We start from the raw sequence: 16721 nt of genomic DNA on the forward strand, positions 1-16721 counted from the left end.
TAATACCTCCTTTTAATTCTTTACCAATCCATTTTATCTGATCCCTGTATCCCTTCCCTATGGAATACCTGCACTGGACATCTGCCACAAGAAGGCACCAGCTACTAGTTTGTCTGCCTCCCCACATCCTAGCTGGGTCCCCAGACATCTCCTAATGCCCCCTTTAATATCAGCCAAAAACGTCAGCTTCCAAGTCTGACAGGTGAACCCCCTCCTCCCTGAATAATTCTGCTGCACCATATGCTATGGATGTGCAATGACTGACTGCTCCCATGGCACCCATAAATTTGGCTACCTCCCTATTTTCATACTTCCTAGTGTTTTTGGCTTGCAGGGGCTTCACAGTTCCTTGCCTTACCCTGCACCGCAACATGTCTGACGACACCATTTTTATTCCTGGGAAAAGTTCCAGGATCTGGCCCAAGTCCCTCTGAGATCTGATCATTAAGTCTGTCCCTTTACATGTTCCCAAATCATTTTCCCCAAGGTGAAACACAATTATATCTGATGTCCACTCACAGGTCCCCACAGAGTAAAAAAGGGGCATCTGCTGGTCCCATAACATGTCCCTTCTCCCTTGCAGTTCAGGATTGTTTCACCACTGAGGCCCAGATGCAAACCTCCAAGCTGGAACTCTTCCCCTATGCACAGTAAACAATACTATGCCCACAGATCCACAGGGCTGTCTGCCTGGCCCATCTGCCAGCAATTGGACTGAAAACACAATGGAAAATTAAAACCGATTCCCCCACCTGGGGTCTTGCATATGTTCTCTATGCTTCAGCATGCCTAATACCCAATTGCCCGAATTGCACTAGGCCCCATACCCAGCTGGGCCGTTGCTGTTGTTGCTGGAATCCTGAGTGAGTGGGAATCAAATTCATGTGCTGGGATCCCCAACCATGTCATGTCCTGGTATGTTGTGAGTGGACTCCCACCATTGTGAATAAAGAGGGGCCCATTCCTCCCTGGTCTTATTACCATGTACACCCTCCCACCCTCTAAAGGGCATATTCAGGGCTTGTCACCATCCTACAGATTAATGAATTCAGTCCAGCCTCCTTGAGCCATCTTTGACTTTTTCAAGGTTAATATAACCTTGTATATAGCAGTGTATATCTCTCAGTTCCAGAGCCCTTCCAGAAGAATCCGTACAGGACCCAGATATTAGCTCACTTATCTGAAAAACTAAAAAAGAAAAAAAAATGCTACCAGAAATTCTGCTCTGAACAAGGTATTGTCCTGTCCATAATGACATATGGGTTCCAGATTGCACCAGATTTCTAAGTATATTAACAGTGATGAGTCCTATGTGTATCCTTCATAAGATTGGTACATCAAGACTGCCACTCTAGAAACCTTCAAACTAAATAACTGCTGCAAGGATCTGGGTAATCGTTCAGCCTACTGACAAATGTAAGGGCCAATAGGCGTGTGGAGATGGTTGGGTTCCTCTGTAATGGGCCATATTGGTGGCAGGCCTTCCAGACCCTGCAATTGCACAAAAATATTTAAACTCCTCCCATAGCTTCATAATGTTCACAGAGCCACTAACCTCTTCTGCTACACTGACAACCATCATAGAGCTAGCGGCATCTTTTTGGGTTCCTTGCTGGCTTCTGGTGCCAGCTCCTGAAATCTGTCGATCTGAAAATGAGACATTGCATCTGATATGCCACTGTCAACCCCAGGCACATGCTTGGAAGTAAAACAGATGTTAAAGCTTAAACATTGTAATACATAAATATCACTGTACTTCTATTTTAAGGGCTGGAGATTCCTTTAGAACCATATCCTGGAAACTTTTAAAAGTGGGTTCTTTTTAAGTCCTGTTGCATAAAACAATGCCTTTCCCCCAAGCAACCAGGTTGGGGACCCCAACCATTTCTCAACAGATTTACCTAAAACTGCCTTACAATTTAATCACCCTGTTAGATAGCTTCATGTCCCCTTCCAGTGGCATAAACATTGCAAAAATTTACAAAAACTCTGTAAACCAGAACCAAAACAATTACTGTACATCCCACAGTCACACAGCACTGAACTTGATCTGATACAGAAGAAAGAGAAGCCAACCAGCTAGTGCAAATTGCAATACATAACAAAACTTTACAGCACCACAAATAATGATATTATAATGCAAACTATAAGATTATTGTACCCCCATACCAATACACTGCTCAGCACAAGGGAGAACACTTCCAAACAGCAATGGTAACATAGCGCAAGCTGTGGACATCATATGTTGGTCTTGGACATCATATGTTGGTCTTGTGTGTTTCTGTTCACGTAATGGATCAGTGTAACTTTATTTACAAGGAGAAGTGATCGTAGATACACTTAGGGAGAGGTAGCTGATAAGTAGAATTAGGATGTTTAAGATAAAATAAACCTTTACCTATGTGGAAGGTGTCCAACACATCCTTCCTAGAAAAATTAGGCAACTGTAAGATTTATTGTGTGGGTGCAGATATGGTGTGAGATCACCTAATGGAACTGCAAGAGAGGCATAAAGGGGGTCTAAAACTCCCATTTCTGGCTGGGGAAGGATTCTGCATAATGCAGGCGCTGTGGAAGAAAGCCATGAGACACCCCCAGAGGCTACCCTTGCAAGCCCTACAACAGGAGGCATTTTGGAAGTAGAAGTGGCATGTAGGTGCTGGGACTGCATTACATGGTGTTATTGAGGGTCTGTAGTCCTGAAGCCTATAGATTAGCCTCAAGAAATTGCTGTAATTTAGACAGGCCTTCTGGGCTAATTGCACAGTTCTAATTGCAAAGGGTGTGGTAATTCCATGTATGAGTAGTCCAGTTGCCTCTGTGCCAGGGCTATGACAATGAATATTCAGAGTCTCTCCTCCTATGTTGAACTGTGTCCCATCTCATCTTGAATATTTCTAGTGCAATGCTGTATTGTGTGAATATTCATATTAATGAATCACCTCAATGGTTCAAATATTCACAGAAGGTGAATGCAGAAGGGAATGGCTATAGGAAATTTATTTTGTTAATTAGTATGTTTGCTCACAAAGTTTTTTTGCAGTGTTGAAGCTAAATTGGCAATTAAGGAGGGATAGGTGAGTCTGGTTTAATATGGATGGCATAACAGAGCACTTCTAAGAAAAAACAGTGTTCCAAAACATTTAGAAAAATACCTCAACCAGGTCTAGTATGGAGATCTTAATAATAAATGAAATGTTTTGCAAGTTTTGTAGTAATAAAATGTGAAAAACACACTTCAAATTGTTAGTTTAAAGTGACAGAGATAAAACTGTGACTATTGTATCTCTGAGTTTACAGAGTGCCTCTCACAATTGTATTGGATTCTTTCAATACGAGAAAGCAAAATCATTTTCTGTGGGGGGAAAGCTCTATGTAAATACTGGAAAAAACATTTAGAAGTATCAGAAATAGAGATTTCTATTGAATATACTGTTTATAACCAGGAGAATGCAAGATTTAGTTGTATTCTTTCCTAAGGAAGAAAGCAAATTTTTTGATGGAGGAAATGGATTGCTGTACTTTAGTTTATATGAAACCTTAAGACCTTTTTTTCACCACTGACATTCCCTGCAATAATGGATATAAAGCAATATCTATAGGTGAAGGACAGCAGATACTTTAAAAAATAATTTTCAAATACAATAATTGATCATTAGTAAATTAAAAGTCAGAAAGAACATTGCTATCAGCTTAAACATATTATCTATTTTGACTCAAAATAATTAGTTATCCACACCTCTTTAAAATATGAAATATTTATATTTACACATTGTAGATATATATATACACAATTTCTAACTGCATGGTCTCACACATATGTAGCCAATGATTTTAGTTGAAACCTTAAGACCTTTTTTTCACCACTGACATTCCCTGCAATAATGGATATAAAGCAATATCTATAGGTGAAGGACAGCAGATACTTTAAAAAATAATTTTAAAATACAATAATTGATCATCAGTAAATTAAAAGTCAGAAAGAACATTGCTATCAGCTTAAACATATTATCTATTTTGACTCAAAATAATTAGTTATCCACACCTCTTTAAAATATGAAATATTTATATTTACACATTGGAGATATATATATATATATATATATATATATATATATATATATATATATATATATATACACAATTTCTAACTGCATGGTCTCACACATATGTAGCCAATGATTTTAGTTTAGTGTTCACTTATACTTCCATAATCCTACAACTTTACTCAATTTAACATACGATATGTGACATAACATTAATCATAACATCACCCAATAAGAGAACACTAAACTAAAATCATTGGCTACATCTGTAAGTAGAAATATTGCATATATATTCTTTTTTCTGCTTAATGAATCATAATAAAGTAAGGTAGAGGTAATCAACTGACAAAAACAAGTAATTGAATCCATGGCAACAAAGAATGAGTTTCCCTTCTTTGTCTAATTCAGGTACTTCTTTCTGTGGAAGATTAAATTCACTAGAATCAGCAAATTCTAAGAAAAGATTATTTTTCTGATCTTTGTAAAGCCATAGTTTAGGAGCAAAAAATAACCAAGGCTTTAAAAACCAAAGCATGCAAAAGATTTTTTTTTAAAGTATGGATGCGGTTTTAGCACTATCAGGGAAAATGTGTACTTTCTTAACTTGGGGGGGAAAAGTAGTAATATTTTTTCAAATATAAGTCATCAACCATTCAAAACCAAACACTCAACAATAGCAGAGTGGCAATAGCAGAATGTAGGGTCAGTTTAGCAAGAATCACGGGAAATATATTTTTATCTGAAATATGAAATATTTTAGAGACTTGAAGAGTAGGATTAAAGTTATTAATAAAATCAGAAACATTAATATTCCCCTCAAGTTCTCAAGGAAGGCCAAGTGTGTAACTATCACAGCTTTTATCCAGTATAATTTTCAAATACATTAATTATCTATGTAACATTGCAGAATGCATAATAAGATCTCTCAATGTTTTACTTATTTCCTGAAGAGGCTCCAAAATGGAGTCTTCCTCCCCTCTCGTTTAATGGCTTTAACATTCAAGATGAAACAGTATCTAGTTAGTTATGACAGGAATTAAAACCTGTCCCTGGAGTTTGAATAGCCTCCCCAAAATTTCAAAAGTAGCTTGAACAGGAAAAAAGGGTCATAGGGACATAAAGGGAAGCTTCCTCCCCCACCTCCAGTGGCCTGAATGGCCTCAGAATTTGCTGTAGATAGAGGTTAACAAGGTGGAGACCAATCTCTGATAAGAAAACCTTTCTGTTTAGTGACATCCTTTCCATGTGAAGTCACCACAATAAGTACTAAAATATAAACTGTCTAATAAAATTTCTTTGTTTTGAACATTTGCCTTTGGAAAGCATATTACAAAAACAAATAAAATACAAGGAGGGACAAAAGTAGGAAACCCCTCCCTTGAAAATACAGTCTCTCTCTCAAGATGGACTGTTTTAAAGCTAAATTTTGTTTATGCTTATTGGCAGGAGCTACTTCCTCAGCCCACTTTCTCACTCCTTATTGTTTTATTTTTGTTGTTGTTATTTTCAATGATAATAAAACTGGTAAAACCTGAGACCCCTTGTGGGGTCTGATTTAATGAAGCCTCACACAAATATGCTAGTCACATCATTTGCTGCCTTTCTGGAAAGCCCTCAGATACTACAGTAATGAGGGACAGATAAGGATCAGAATAGAATACAAATGGTTTTTAAATTATCGAGGAAATGTTTCCTGTCCATGCTTTTTTCATCAGGATGGATTGACCAGCATGTTCTAGGGTGACCAGATGTCCCGATTTTATAGGGACAGTCCCGATATTTGGGGCTTATTTTTATATGGGCTCCTATTGTCCCCCACCCCCTGTCCTGATTTTTCACACTTGCTATCTGGTCACCCTAGGCCCTGTTCCAAACTGCCACAACAGGTCTGACTTCTTCCTCTGTCTTTCCTCTCACTGAACAGCTCATTGGTGGCCTTTCTCTCTGCAGGTTCCCACACTGGGAGGGCCTACAAGCAGCTCCTGATGCTTATGGGCCTCTCACTACCCTGACAAAAGAGATCTGTCTATCTTGTATCTCGTCTTTTTTTCTGCAGCATACATTGCTATATGGCTTATAGTTCCCATATGTCCCAAGAATAATCAGCCCCACAATACCTCTGTTCCACGTGTAAACAAGCAACAGTACAGAGCTAGGCTTGAACCTCTCTTAAATAGTTATCTTGTCCTGTGACAATACTTAATACAAAATACTCCAAAAACAAGCATGTGCTCAGGTGGTTATATAATATCTGGCCTTCCTGATGACACTAAGTGGATGGGGGCAATTGCCTGCCCTTCTGCAGCTCTCCATCATCATCAGCATCAGCACCAGCACCAGCTGGAACAACAGGTTTGTTTAGTTCTCAAAATGTAAGTTAATACTGAGATCCAAAAAGATGCAGCAACGTTTTTAAAAACAGCATGCAGTGAATGGTACCACACTAAATATCCATATAAATTGAAATGTAGGAATGAAGGACAGACTCAGCTTGATCAAGAAGACATGTTGAAACATGTGTCTTGAATAGCTTACTAGTAATAGAGGAGTTTGCATTTAGATGAGACAGCAACCAGAACTAATTCAATTATAGTAGTCACTATAAAAATGCCAGCATTTACTCACAGATACCAGGTCATGGTATCTGGAATGCAAGTTCTCTCTTCCTCTAAGTTTAGGAAAATATAGTATTTCAGATATAATGTCTTGGAATCTCTGGGTGATTTTTTTAAAGGAGACCACTTCGGATCATGGCTAATAAATCATTCCTGACACAGCAAAGTTCCAACAAAAAGAAATCTGACAAAAATAATGAAGAAGACATTCAAATAGGTGGGGAAAACAATAAGAAAAAAGATCATCAGTTAGATTAAAGTACAGTCAGTTGAATGTACCCTAGTGTACAATAGCTTTTGAAGATACATTTATTGAGGAAAGAGACCTTGATAGTAGATGAAGAACTTTTTCATAGTTAAAAACAAAAGAAGAGATGATGAGGCATAGATAGCCCAGTAAGCCAAAACATTAGTGATTGTGATGATGATGGTGAAAACAATGAAACCATATGGTCTGAAAAGCTATTAAAATAGGTGGCTTACATATTCCAATGTCTACAAAATAATAATACTGTGGATGGAGTCAGTTTGGGTGTTGATTCTTCCACAACATATCATGTTCATCTATATGTTTGATTATTCTATTCTTTGCTATAGTTTCAACCAGTTTGCCTGGTACTGAAGTTAGGTTCTCCAGCCTGTAACTGCTAGAATAATCTTTGGGGCCTTTTTTTTTTAAATTCAGTGTTATGCTTGCTATCCTGAAGGCATCTGGTATAGAGGCTGATTTAAGCAATAGTTATATACCACAAAAAGAACAGGAGTACTTGTGGCACCTTAGAGACTAACAAATTTATTTCAGCATAAGATTTCGTGAGCTACAGCTCACTTCTTTGGGTGCTTCGGAAGCCCTTTTATGTAGGGATCTTAACTGGAGTAAGTATGGATTATTTCCCAAATGAAAACAATTTGAGATGCTGGACCAGATTCTGGTCTTGCCCCTTTTGTACATTGGTGTAATTCAGTTGACTAATATTGTTACTCCAGCAGTGTGATATAAAAATCTTGTCTGCTGTCTTGCAAGATACTATATAAAGTAAAAAGCAGTTGAATGGAAACAAATACGCTAAATCTGTGAACTGAAAGGAAAGACTAGGTCAGCTCCTTGGCCTCATTCAAGACTAAATTAGTCTAAATTCACAGTAAAAACTACATTCCTTCTTCAGGTGGTTGCACATGTCCATTCCACTCTTGGTGCTTATGTGACAAGAAACCTGCTTTGCTTCTCAGTGGTGGTATCTCCATCCTTACAAGAGTCTGGTGCCCCAGGACCACAGCCATTGATTCAACCTCTGGTACTGTAATTCCCCACTTTTTGAATAGGTGGCCATTTTGATGGGCCAGTTGAGGTTGACATACCAGTCCCTGTATTTTGAGTACTGGGGAAGTAAGATATACTCTCCATTTTGCGTCTACTCTTCCTTACCCCTCCTCCCCCATTCCTTTCTATCTCTTTTCAGGAACCATTCTCATGAGAAACTCTTTGTCCAGGAAGCGCAGTTGCTCCTTGTTTGGGAGCCATAGGGGAGGGTCATTTGGTCTCAGAGGGAACAGATTTTATTCCCGATATTTCCTAATTCCAAAAGTGAAGGGAGGGGTGTCCCAGACCAATTTTAAATCAGCATCAACTCAAGAAACTCTTAAAACTCTGAAACCTGTTAAAAAGGATAAATTTGGATGGTCACCCTAACCAGTCCTGGAGACTGGTTGTCAGGAGTAAGGCTCTGAAGTTGTGCCTGCTCCAATACTCTACACACAATACTGAACACTCTAATGAGCCAAAAAGGCTGCCTGACTGACTGCCCAGCCTATTTGGCTGAAGAAGCCCACAGGCCAGTTCTTAAGCTCAGCAGCAGCAGCAGCAGCTTGCTGGCTGCTCACTGACTCTGTCTCCCTGTGCTTGTCTCTCAACAAATTCTGGTCCTGCTCTGTTCCTCCACATGTCCAGCCCAAATCCTGCCCTGACTTCAGTTCTGACCCTTGGCTCTGATTCCTGACTGGAGCTCTGTCTCAACCCTTGGCACTGGCATTTGGACTCTGACCACAAGGCCTGACTCCCACGCTGACCTTTAGGCCTGACTGCCACTCCGACCACTAGGCATAACTGCCTATGATCTGATCTCCTGACCTTGGTACACTGCCCTCAGTTTAAAAGATGCCTACTTCTATGTGGCAATCACTAAAGGTCACAGGAAGTACTTCCAATTTCTGGTAAATCAAAATCATTACCAATTCACTGTACTACCTTCTGACCTATCAGCAGCTCAAGGGCTTTTACAAAGGTCACGGCAGTATGAGCTGCTTTCCTTCAAAGATCAAGAATGCAGGATTACCCCTACCTAGATGACTGGCTTGCCAAGGTCCAATCCAGATAGCAGGTATGAGCAGTGTTACCATGATCCAGTCAACATTCAATGCTCTGGGGCTGTTGATCAACACAGAAAAATCTTCCCAGTCCAAAGGTTAGGGTTTATAGTTTTTTTTTTTCCAAACTCCAGGTTCCAGGCAATTTGAGCAATTGGTGAAGACTCACCTGATCATAACAGCACAAAATTGTTTGAGGCTTCTAGGTCACATGGCTTCTTGCACCTATATGGTTCAATACGTCAGACTGACTCAAAATTCTTCAGGGCTGGTTGTCATCAGTCTACTCAGTAAGCCACTATCAGCTGGACTCTGTGGTAAGAGTGCTCTCCCATGTCTTCATCTCTCTAGACTGGTGGACAAATCCAGCCAAGGCATGTGTAGGCTTTCCATTGCCCACCTGCAACTGACTCACACGCTAGCGACATGCTTTGGCCCTAGGATGGCAAGCCCGCCTAAGTTCTCTATAGACATGGGGTCAATCGTCCTCAGAGGTTGAAAGCTGTAAGACTGATGTGCAGGATATTTCTATCACAGATCAGGAGAGGCAGCCTATTAGTCCTCACAGACAACACAACAGCAATGTTTTACCTCAACAAGCAGATGGGTGTCCACTCTTCTCCACTGTGTCAAGAAATGACTCTATTCTAGTAGTATTCCCAACTCAGTAGATCTAGAAGCATCTTACCTGCAGAGCATGCAGAATGACCTAGCAGACCACCTGAGCAGATCATATACTACTCCTTGGGGCATTCTGCACCAAAAAAAAAGAAAAAAAAATCTGCAGACAGTATTTTAAAATCCTGCAAATGTTATTTATCAAAATAACACCAGCTTCAATTATTTTGGTAATTTATTTCAAAATACCTGTCAGCAAGTATGTCTGTAACAATACAAACACACACAAAATTTTCCCCAGGAGTAGAGATTTAAAGAAACCCCTGTGACAACCCAGTTACTGTTTCTCTGCCTGCTTCCCCCCTCTCCAGATCCCATCTGTCCCCCCCTTCGCCAATACACCCTTCCTCCCCAGAGCCCAACTGCAGGACCCCCCCAGCCCAGATATCTACACCCCCTCTCCCTCAGAGCCCAGCTGTGCCCCCAACTTGGTCAGACACCTGTCCCCCTTTCCCCTCCCCAAAGCCAAGGGATGCAGAAGGAGAAACAAACTGATGCTTGGTCCCATACTTGCACAAAGTTTCCTGTGTGCCGCCCTCTCCTTCCCTTCCACTGGACTAGGACCAAATCTCCCAGGATCCCAGATGCCTTCTTCACCTGAGCCTACAATCTCTTCACATAACTGCAAGGATGCTCCACTAGAGAGCACTCTTGCTTGAAAGAGGTTCAAGAGATCTCCATATAGTAGAAAGCCTTCTACAAAAGCTAATAGAGGCATAGCTCAAGCTGGTCTCACCAAAATGGGATGTTACCAAGCAGTTCTTCAGTTCAACATATTCAGGACTACTTATAAAACCTGAAACATCAAGATTTGGCAGTTAGTTCCACCAAAGTATATCTTGACACTATTTCAACTTTCCATCCTAAGGTGGATAGTGACTCTATTTTCTTCAATGACATGTCCCTAAGGTTTTTAAACCGCTTAGTTAAATCATATCGTCAAATGCAAAACACCATTCCCTCATGGGATCTAAACTTACTATTGTTAGGGCTTATGGGTCACCCATTTGAATCATTGTCTACCTTTTCTCTCCTGCTTCTGTCAGTGAAGATGGTTTTTCTGGTGGTCATTACCTTGGCCAGAAGGGTAGGGGAGCTGCAGGCATTAATGTTGGGGCCTGCATATACAATCTGTTTTAAGGATAAGGTTTGCCAGTGCCCTCATCTGAAGTTCTTCCCAAAGGTGGTTTCCTCTTTCCACAATTACCAGCCAATTTCTTTGCCTGTTTTCTGCCCGCAACCACATACAAAAAGGGAGGAAGAATGTTTGCATACTTTAGATGTCAGAAAAGCCTTTCAATGTTATCTGGAACCAGACACTTTCGTAAATTACCCCAGCTGTTCATAGCAGTATCTGACAGAGAGAGAGGTCAATCACTCTCCATTTAGAGAATTTCTTCGTGGCTTGCAGCCTGTATATGCATGTGCTGTAGTTTGGCTAATGTCGCTCTGCATGACACAGTCACAGCTCAGTTGACGAGGTCACAATTGGCATTGGTGGCCTTTTGGGCAAGATTCCAGAGATGATGCTAAAGGGTATTGAGTTGTTCTCCAACCTGTATTAAAATAGACTCCTCTTCTATGGCTTCTGAGCCACCAAGACTGAAATGCACGTACATAATCACTTCAAGAAGAAAAAATAGTTACTAACCTGTTCTGTAACTGTTATTCTTCGAGACATATTGTTTATGTCCATTCCATGACCCACTCTCCTGCCCTTCTACATTGGAATTTCATCAAGAAGGAACTGAACAGGGCTAAGGGTGGCTTTGGCCGTTATACTGAATGTAGTGGTGTGCTGCGCCAGGGGGAGCTCAAGCCACCTAGAAGGTACTGCTGGGGGAAAAAGGTTACAGTGGCCATGCCCTGGCCCCAGAGACACCAAGACTGGAATGGACAAGTGTGACACATCTAAAAGAACAACAATTACAGAACAGGTTAGTAACTGTTCTTTTATAGCAAAAAATTTAATGTGCATGTGCAACATCTATTTTACTAAACAAAACAGTTTGTACTTTTTCCCAGACCAAAAACTTTATCCAAATTGTAGGCTAAATGCTCTAAAAACTTTCCATTAAAGAGAGAGAGAGAGGGAGAGAGAGAGAGACTGGAGTACAAACAAAAATCAGCTTCAACACTGAATTGTACTTTTATAGCTTTAAAATGTCAAGATAGATCTGTTTCAAATATTGTTAAAAAAGACAAAAGAATCACACCTTGCCTGACATAAAGTCCTGAAAACAAAAATTGGATGGAAATTCTGAAAGGCCATTAACAACAGAAGTAAGTGTGTGTGTGTGTGTGTGTGTGTGTGTGTGTGTGTGTGTGTGTGTGTGTGAGAGAGAGAGAGAGAGAGAGAGAGAGGGGAAAATGCAGCTATGGGTATGCTCACATTCTTATCAATATCAAATGGGCACTTTGGGATTCTTTTCATCACAGTGACCTTAACAAAAAATGACAAAAGAAGGAGAGATCTGGTAATAATCATTAAAATATCTTTAGTCTCAAGAGAATCAAACAAAAAAGACTAGAATAGAAGACCAATAAAAATTACTCTTGCAAGTTTGCCAACTTTTGGTGGTAGTATTTTCATTTAAAAACCTGTTTCCTCATCTCTTTTTTGCCTGTGTAATGAGGCAGCCATTCTGAAAGATGTACAGACAAAGAAAGTGGTTTCCTTGGTTATGGGAACTTCAGTAAATGAAAGCTCTCAGAAAAGCCCCTCCTTTTCTGATTTTTCCCCTTTCATTTTGGCAGCCTATATATTAGCTTGCAAAACAGATAATCAAAACCAAGGAGTTCATTCTGGCTTTTGTTATATTGTTGGATTGGTTTGGTTTCTCTCCATTTATTTTGTGAAGGAAGCTAAATCTGTGGTTTTGTGGAATTAAGAGGGGGATATAAACAAAATTAAAAAAAAACACCTTCTGGAATACACTAGTGAGTGTTTGCCTTTGTTAGGACTGAGATGGATGTGAGGGAGTTTATTCAACTGCAGAAATTATTGTAGTTTTCAGCAATGGCCACAAAGGTTCTCTTATCAGAATATGCAGGAATTATGTATGTCTGTGCTGACAGGACATTTTCTGTAGAATCCACATTTTAAAACAAGAGAACAGATACCATTCGTATGTAGTTTATCATCAGTACCTGCCTGACAGATGGTGTTTTGAAAATTTATGAATTGGGGCTGATCCTAAAAGTCTCCACCTAGCTTTCACTCAGCTCTTCATCAGGCAAGATTTCTACTGAAGGCAGAGTAAAGAATGGATAAAAACTTGGTAAAACCTTCAGGACTTAGCCCTGGATGCTTTTGACTTATTTTTAGATGATCAGATAAAGGTGTCATGTTAGTATGACATATTATGCTATATTGAGGGTTTTTTTTAGCCTGTATGATAGTTAGTTGCCTTCGGATTCTAGAATAGTAGAACTGTCTTCATAATTTTTCTAACTATGAACCTAGATCTTTTCACTTCTGAAGTCCTATAGCAGGGATCAGCAACCTTTGGCACACGGCCCATCAGGGAAATCCACTGGCAGGCTGGGATGGTTTGTTTACCTGCAGCATCCACAGCTTTGGCTGATCGCAGCTCCCACTGGCCGCAGTTCTCCATTCCAGGCCAATGGGGGCTGCAGGAAGCGGCAGCCAGCACATCCCTTGTCCCGCGCCGCTTCCCACAGCCCCCATTGGCCTGGAATGGCAAACCGTGGCCAGTGGGAGCTGCGATTGTCCAAATCTGCGGACTCTGTAGGTAAACAAACTGTCCCGGCCCGCCAGCAGATTTCCCTGATGGGCTGCGTGTCAAAGGTTGCTGATCCCTGCCCTATAGCATGATTTCACCACAACTTCTGTTCTGGGACACTTGAACTGGGAGTGGAGGACACGTGAACACTCAAAGGCTGGGGTGAAAGTAGGCTGTAGTATTCATCTAGAACAATTGAATCAATACATGTCCTTTTTCCTTTAATGGTGAATTATTCAAAATTAGTCATGTAACATTTTTTGTATTCCTTAATTGGACGAGGGTAATTTTAACAGGAAATGGGAGGGCATAATTAAGTCACAGGGCCTTTGAATCTCTTAAAAATATGGTGAGAGCCATTTTTGGAGTTAGGAGGAGCTAGGCTGGCAGGATCTGTGAAATTTTTAGGACATTTTAAACCTTTCTCAGACTGATCAGATGCCACTGTTGGACTGGGATAGAATTAAAATGAATTTTCTCTGTTACAGGCATGCAAATTTCCTATGACATTTATGCACAGTTCCAGAGAATGCACCCAGATCCTAGAGGGTTTATTAATTGCTTCAGTACTGTTTTGTCAGGGAGATAGAACCAGGTCTTCCTTATGCTGAATTATTTTGCTCTGTTTCTGTCCTCCCCATGCTGCTCTTTGTGGGGCAGGCTCCTTATTTCATCTTCTTGAAGGGTTAAACCATTCAGAAGTGGGACATATGATAAAACTTCAGTAAGCTAAGAGAATGGGGATGCTCAGAGAAGAGTGTACTATTTGTTACTAATACCCATTTTAGTCATAATTATTTTGAAGTTTAATATTAAATATTGGTTAACAGCTCTATTTTCTCTGTGGGGAGGGTAGTTCCCATTCTTTTAAGCTCTTCAGGTTTTTGTTGTTGTTTTGTGTTTGTTTGTTTGTTGTTATTTTTCCTTTCATTCACTTCTGCATAGTTGACTCCCCCTCAGCATGGCCAGACTGTAGCTTGATAGACGGTAAAATGAAATTTACTGCAGCTAGAGCATAAAATGTTGAGGCAACCAAAAGTAGCTTACAGGTGGCATAAAGTCTGGTCCCCTGCAACCTGTTTGATGTGAACTCTCATTGATGGGGAGGAATCTTCCCAGTTCAATATATCTCCTCTCCCTGGTAACACGAAGGCCTGGTGGGTTGGACCTTCTGGGGCCAAGTCTATAAAACCTCCTAAAACTAGAACATAATACTATTTTTCTGGGAACTCAACAGGGACCCTGAAGCAGACCTTGATATCAAGGGCGTTTTTTCAGGAACATATGACAAGGAATGCAGTTGTTCCTGGCCCTAGTACAGCAAGGGGAGCATGTAACAGACAAGGCTCATGAGGGGAACAATAGCAGATGTGGGCCTCTGCTCCTTGCTTAGGAAGGGTTTTGTGCTACTGGATCAGTGATCTGCATGAATTCATTCACTAGCACTGTTGTGAATTTTGATGATATTATGGTGGGTCTCGCAGTATGTGATGTTTTTCTTAAAGCACCAGCTGCTGGAGGCAACTGATTATAAGAGAATTTCAGCTTCTATTTTTTTAAAAGAATGAAAAGGAGAGAAAATTCTGAAAATGTGACTTGAATGCATCCTAAAGGCTCAGAAACCATATAGCAAATAAATAGAATCCAAAATGTTACATTTTAAAAATTCTCATGATTTTTAAGCAGCCTTATGATTTTGTGGGGCCTGACTCATTATTTTTGAATACTTGGAGTTGGCAATACTGCACTGGCTAATGCATTGTCTGTACCTCTTCCCTGACCATATCTTTCCTTTTAGTGATTTTTGTACTGCATTATACAGGTGGTGCAGCCTCTGAAATGCATCTTTACTATCTGAATACTTGTTCTAATCAATTCCATATTTAGTTCCTCATCACCATATCATCTGAGCACCTTCCAGTAGTGTTTTAAGCAACCTGGCTAATACTTGTCAGGCATAGTTTATTATCACTGTCATCCTTGCCATAGAGGGCCATGTATTTGCACCTTATATGGTACAAATTCAGGATTATTGCTATCTTATGGCTGCATGGTCAGGGAGGGAGACACTAACAATGTGAGGTTTACCCAGTATAGTCATTAGTAAAGTAGAAAGTAACTATCTTCCTTTATTTTATGTCAGTAACAGGGCATTTGCTGACCAACTCATATTTTAATACACAACATTTAGTTAAAGAGCAAAGATAACTAGAATTTGCTCACATTTATTGTACATGTGGATGTATTTGTAATTCCTTCAACTATGTTTAGGGAAAGAGAGAATATTTCTAAAGCACACATGGTGTACTTGAGAGAAGAAATTATAGTGTATCTCAGTTTGGTAATAAGTCCCTGTACTGTATTATAAGTGGCACTGGCAGCAATGGTTTCCATTATAAGACTCCATTTTCAATTACTTATAACTTTGCAAAACTGTATTCATTCAGGCTGAAATTCCCATGCCAGGGGTTTGATTTCTTTTTGGAAAGTTTTAGAAAAGCCAGCCATTTCCAAGAGGAAAATGAGGTAAAACACATCGTTGTGTTCATGTTAAAAAATTCTTACAGACATTGCATTGAGAAGTTCCAGCTCCCCCATGGTTTGGAATTAGAAATGTGGCAGGGAGTTTACAGTGGTTTCAGGGATGTGCCTTTTCTATTCCCATGAAAATTCACCCAAATTTGGTCAAGCTATGAGCCTTTGAAAAATCTCACTTCACACATGCTTAGTAGACACTTAATAAGTTTGGCAGCTAAATTATCTAAAGATTCTCTCTCAGCTATTTTTAATTATTGCCAACCAGATGTCTAAATATAAGAAAACTCAGGCTAAAAGAAAACAGTGAACCAATGAAAGAAAAGAAAGAGGAGAGAGAAAACTAGATGAGAGAAAAAAGACAGGTGGGATTTTGCATCTCCAGTATTTATCAATTAAAAGTAGAGATGGTGAAAATTTTCAGATCAAATGTTTTTTCCGCTGGCAAATGCTGTTTTGTCAACATCAAAACTTTCTCTGGGAATTTGTTGATTTAGACAAAATCCCATTTAGAAAATTTTAAAAAAAATCAATAAGGCTAAAATGGACTGTTTCAACCTTATCTGAATAAAATGTTTCAATTTTTGTGTCAAAATTAAATTTATAAATTTATTAACCTTTTGTTATATTATAAATTATAAAGTAATAACAAAAAAGTCAAAATCAGAAGAATAGTTTTGATTTTTATCAAAATTGAAATTTTGATTGACCTGAACCATTTTTTTCAGAATTTGCAT

General features: G+C 39.6%; 1 protein-coding gene across 3 annotated transcripts in view; it reads left to right on the plus strand.

Moving 5' to 3' along the window:
- CSMD3 (CUB and Sushi multiple domains 3) overlaps positions 1–16721 on the plus strand; it is a 1155643-nt gene that overhangs the window by 1048426 nt on the left and 90496 nt on the right. The window lies entirely within an intron of this gene.

The sequence above is a fragment of the Mauremys mutica genome, chromosome 2 (assembly GCF_020497125.1).
Source record: "Mauremys mutica isolate MM-2020 ecotype Southern chromosome 2, ASM2049712v1, whole genome shotgun sequence".
Classification (NCBI taxonomy): Eukaryota; Metazoa; Chordata; order Testudines; family Geoemydidae; genus Mauremys; species Mauremys mutica.